The sequence below is a fragment of the Gopherus flavomarginatus genome, chromosome 12 (assembly GCF_025201925.1).
Source record: "Gopherus flavomarginatus isolate rGopFla2 chromosome 12, rGopFla2.mat.asm, whole genome shotgun sequence".
Taxonomy (NCBI): Eukaryota; Metazoa; Chordata; order Testudines; family Testudinidae; genus Gopherus; species Gopherus flavomarginatus.
Genome location: NC_066628.1, coordinates 6,069,845 through 6,075,367, shown reverse-complemented (window position 1 = coordinate 6,075,367; position 5,523 = coordinate 6,069,845). Strand labels below are relative to the sequence as shown.

The window sequence follows — 5,523 nt, the reverse complement described above, 5'->3', positions numbered from 1 at the left end:
TAATGTGCAGCAGCAGTCAAAAAAGCGAACAGAATATTGGGAATCATTAAGAAAGAGATAAGTAATAAGACAGAAAATATCGCGTTGCCTGTATGTAAATCCATGGTACACCCACATCTTGAATACTGTGTCCCAGTGTGGTCACTCCATCTCAAAAAAGATATATTGGAATTGGAAAAGATTCAGAAAAGGGCAACAAAGATGATTAGGGGTGTGGAACAGTTTCCCTATGAGGAGAGATTAATAAGACTGGGACTTTTCAGCTTGGAAAAGAGACGACTAACGGGGGTTGTGATATAGGTCTATAAAATCATGGTGTGGAGAAAGTAAATAAAGAAGTGTTGTTTACTCCTTCTCATAACACAAGAACTAGGGGTCACCCAATGAAATTAATAGATAGCGGGTTTAAAACAAACAAAAGGAAAAAATGGTTACTCACCTTCTCGTAATTCTTGTTCTTTGAGATGTGTTGTTCGTGTCTATTCCAATCAGGTGTGTGTGAGCGCGTGCACGGCAGCCGGAAGATTTCCCCCCTAACAGCCAGCATCCGGTTCTTATGTAGGAAGAGGCTTCAGTGATATTGATAGTGCCAGCCTGGCCCTGCCAACACTGAGACACATCTCTCCTGGGAATGCCCATGGAAGCCCCAGTTACCTTGCCACTCCTCCTGGACTTAATAACACAGGATCACAGCTGTCTCCAGCTACCAAACCTCGAGTCGTTGCACCATGGCTGAACCCCACAGAGCTCTCCTGCTTGGACCTGGTTAGACAAGTCCCCATGACAGCACAAGGCTCTGCCCAAGAGGCTTCTGGGGGAGGAGAGGGATGAGGGAATGTGCCCTTACTAAACCTTGTTCTGTCTGCAGTAGGTTCTGCCAACTGGGCAGGATATTCACCAGAGTCACTCCCCAGCGCCTGCTGCTCCTGTTCTCGTCCACGCTCCTGCTCCTCTGGCTAAGCTGCTGGCACGGCGCTGTGCCGCCTTCTCCTTGCAGGACCCACATACTCTTCCTCTCCAGCTGGCGCTTGGGCTCCACCTTCGCCGGCCAGCTCTTCAGCCAGCATCCCGACATCTTCTACCTGATGGAGCCAGCCAAGCATGTCTGGCACCACCTGCCCAGAGGCAGCCCGGAGCTGCTGCAGGGGCCTGCCCGGGACCTGCTCCACGCCCTCTTCCGGTGTGAGACGGCCGTGCTGCAGGACTTTGTGCATCAGCCCCACCGGGCGTCCCAGATCTTCATGTGGCACATGAGTTGGGCCCTCTGCTCCCCACCTGCCTGCGAGGCCTTCCGGCATGGGGACATCATGAGGCCGGTAGAGTGCGAGGCCCACTGCAATGCCAGCCCCTTCGAGAAGGCGGTGGAGGCCTGCGTCACCTACAGCCACGTGGCGCTGAAGGTCATCAGTTTCTTCCAGCTGGAGGCGCTCTACCTGCTCTTGACCGACCTGGCCCTCAACCTCCGCATCACCCACCTGGTGTGGGACCCCCGGGCTGCCTACACCTCCCGCCAGCTCATCTCGCTCTACCCAGACGACCTGCTCATAAGCCGGGCCCACAACGCCAAGCCCAACGCCCAGCTGGTCATACACAAAGTCTGCCACAGCCAAGAGGCATGTACCTAGCCACCTTGTGCCACCCACCTCCTGCCCTGCATGGATGCTACCTTCTGACCCGCTATGAAGACCTGGTCCTGGATCCACTGGGCCAGATGGCCGAGTGGTACCGCTATACCGGCTTGGCCTCCTCCCCTCAGCTCGAGGCCTGGGTGCATAACATCACCCACTGGTCCAGGCCTCAGGACCCTGAGGTCCTCGCAGTGCGGAGAGATGCCAGCAAGGTCTCGCAGGCCTGGAGGCACCAGCTTAGCTTCCACCAGGTGCTGGAAGTGCAGGAGATCTGCAAGCCAGCCATGGAGGTCTTTGGGTACCGGCCAGTCAGCTCGGAGGAGGAGCAGAGGGACCTCGCGAAGGACCTGGTGCTTCTGAGAGAAGAGCTTGAGGCTCAGACAAAGGGGTGGAGTGTCTTCTCTGATCTGCACTGAGGATTGGGTGCAATGGGTTGGAGCTTGGATAAGGAGGCGCTGCCTCCTCAAGCAGAGAACCTGCCAGGGAACAAGTCTTACACTTGTCCTGTGATTTTCCCACAAACCAGGGAGTGGATGGCAGTGGCAAAGCTACACTGGGAATCCCCACTGATCAGTCAGGAACTGAAATTCCAGCTACACCCACTTCTGGGGAGCCCGGAATAGAACCCTTGTCCTGCAGCACTAAACACACAGGACCAATTGACCTATAGAAGAGCTGTCCTGCTGCTACATCCTTTATCCTCCCTGCAGAGACAGCTAGTCAATGGGGCGGGGAGTCAGGACTCCCGGGTTCTAGCCCCAGCGAGGGGAGGGGAGTAGAGTCTAGTGGACTGTGGTTGGGGGGCTGGGAGCCAGGTTTTCTCCAAGCTCTGGGGTGTGGGAGTGGGGTCTATTGAGTTACAGCAGCATATTTGTCCTGGACACTAAACCTGGCCCTGCCACAGAGTTGCTGTCTGACCTTGGGCAAGTCACTTAACCACTCTGCACCTCAGTTTCCTCCTCTGTCCTAGACATTGACACTTCATGGCTTGTGCAGGCTGAGGTCCTTGTTCCCACCAGGGGCTCCCTCCATTCCCTCCCACAAGCTCCATGTGCACCCTTCTCCACTCCATTTCAAGGACTCCCTGCAACTCACTCCAGGGGCTCTGTTTCTCCCCCATTATCCCCTCCCCACATTTCAGGCTCCCCCATTCTCCCCATATCCCTGGGACTCTGCACTGCCTGCCATTCCCCCCTCCCCATGGCTCTGTGTGCCCCACTTCCTCTACCAGTATTATTTCTGTTCTTCCTGCCGGGGAGACAATTCATTCAGAGGGTCCGCATAGTCAGGCTGCGAAGCATTATTGGGTGTCACCAACCAATTCTTTGATCTCTAGACAACTGAAGAGATGCTTGAAGCTGTGACTGTGCTAAACAGATGCCAGGGACTCCATGTGTCCCCCGTTTCTCCTCTTTTGATTTTCCGAATTTCCCCCAAATGAATCGGCTTCTGCCCAGCGATGCCCAGAACATCCCTTGATGTCTTGGAGTTGACAGAAGCCATGTCCAGAAAGGACAGGGACAGGGAAATGCCGTCAGGCTGAGCTCAGCCAGCAAACAGAGATTATGAGCCCTACCTGACTCATAGGACATGCAGGGCGCTATCCATTGACTTCAATGAAAGCCTTTGAGGAACCACGTCCAGGTCTCAGGGTCACCAGGCTAATGGGACACTGGATTTCCTGACTCTCCGCCCATTGTCATCTGTGATAAATCTTCCCTTTATGCTCTAATGCCACCAGGCTGAACTGGCGCCACTTGGGTGACCAGACAGCAAATGTGAAAAATCGAGACTGGGGTGGGGGGTAATAGAAGCCTATATAAGACCCAAAAATCGGGACTGTCCCTATAAAATCGGGACATCTGGTCACCCTAGGCGCCATTGACGTTGCCCTGCCATCCTCGTCTCTCCAACTCAAACCCTGAGCGCCTGAATTAATAAATATGTCGCCATCTAGATTTCATTCACAGCACTCTCTGTACTGGCTGCAATGGAGATAGCTAGGCCAGAAGGCCAGGTAAAGGGCTACATCAGTCCAGTGGAATAGGAGGGGACTGAGCAGATAGATAGGTCCCAGCATTAGGATCTGGACAGATATCAGGGAATGTCTCCATGCCAAGTAGACACCCACAGCACCAAGTCTCAGAACCCGAGGCCGCACGTTTTTTTAGTCCAAGCCCAAGAGCTTAGACCTGAGCTCTGAGACTCAGCTGTACCCTTCAATGTTTGACACATTGAGTCAGATCCTCAAAGACATTTAGGTGCCCAACCCCATGGGAGTCACATCTGCCTAAGACTGACCAGGCACCTGAGATGAAGAAAAGCTGGACTGCCCCGCTACGGTCTCTTTTCTCCGCTTGGGTCCTTCTGTTTTGTTGAAGGCAGGAAAGGGAATTACCAGACACAGCCGTCGACTGAGCTCCAACCCTTTCTTCCGCCGTACCGGGGATTGTTTGACAAAATAAGAGAGTCTAAGCAATGTCCCCTCTGAAAAAGGCCCTTGGAAAAGTTTGGGTTACGTTAGTTTCGCCTCACTGGCCAATGGCAGATTCAAACAGATGCATGTCTTGAGCTGAAATTCTTTTCCCTCCACTGTGTCTGACTCAATCTATTTCCAACCATGGCGTGAATTTTCCAGTGCTTTGCCCAGGGGATAGAGCCGGCTGAGGTCTCCGTCCTCAAAACCCTGAACCATGGTTGACAGCTTAGAGTTGTACAACTGGCAGGGTCATGCTAACACCTGTGAGTCTCTGGGTCCCCTTATTCCACTCAAATGAACACAAAAGCTCTCCTGCTGCACGTGAGACTCGCTCAGGTTTGGCTCCCTTTGGACTTACTTAGGTTCCCTTCTGAATCTCGAACAGGAAACTTTGTAACAGCCCCGCCAGGGGGCTCGTCAGAGCTGCATCACAAACAGAACACGTTTTTAATAACCCTCAGAGCCCCAATGGCTGGATCCTGCAGCTGGAAGCAGGAGCGGAGACACTAACAAGGCCCAGTGCAACGCATCCCAAAGCCTAACGAGGAGCCCTGGGATGTGATGTCTCGGGGCCCTGAGTCTAAATGGGACAATTAGCTCTGAGCCGTGCCCAAACTTTCCTCTGTCACACGCAAGGGCAGGATCTCTCAGCATCAGATCATAGGCCAGCCAGACAAGTGCCCCAAACCCTTCTGCGCCAGGCCATTGGCCAGTGACTCCAATGCCCCAGACCCTTCTGTGCCAGGCCATTGGCCAGTGACTCCAGTGCCCCCAAACCCATCTGTGCCAGGCCATTGGCCAGTGACTCCAATGCCCCTGACCCTTCTGTGCTACGCCATTGGCCAGTGACTCCAGTGCCCCAAACCCTTCTGTGCCAGGCCATTGTCCAGTGACTCCAGTGCCCCAGACCCTTCTGCGCCAGGCCATTGGCCAGTTATTTCCAGTGCCCCAAACCCTTCTGTGCCAGGCCATTGTCCAGTGACTCCAATGCTCCAGACGCTTCTGTGCTACACCATTGGCCAGTGACTCCAGTGCCCCGGACACTTCTGTGGCAGGCCATTGTCCAGTTACTTCAGTGCCCCAAACCCTTCTGAACCAAGTTATTCTTCAGTAACTCCAGGACCCCACCCGCTTCTGCACCAGGTTATTCTCCAGTAACTCCAGGACCCTACACACTTCTGCACCAGGTCACCACACACTTCTGCACCAGGTCACTGTCAGTTGTTCCACTACCCCATACCCTGTTGCAATCAGCCATTCTACAGTTACTCCAGTACCCAATATCCTGCACCAGGTCGTTGTCCAGTTACTACAGTGCCCCACACCCTTCTGCACCAGCTCATTTTCCAATTAAACTAGTGTCCCATACCGTTCTGTACCAGGTCATTCTCCAGATCCTCCAGTACCTCACATCCT

General features: G+C 53.8%; 1 pseudogene; it reads left to right on the top strand.

The window, feature by feature from the left end:
* Positions 1-827: 827 nt before the first annotated feature.
* Positions 828-2,044, top strand: LOC127033122 (carbohydrate sulfotransferase 6-like; annotated as a pseudogene).
* The last annotated feature ends 3,479 nt before the right edge of the window (positions 2,045-5,523 follow it).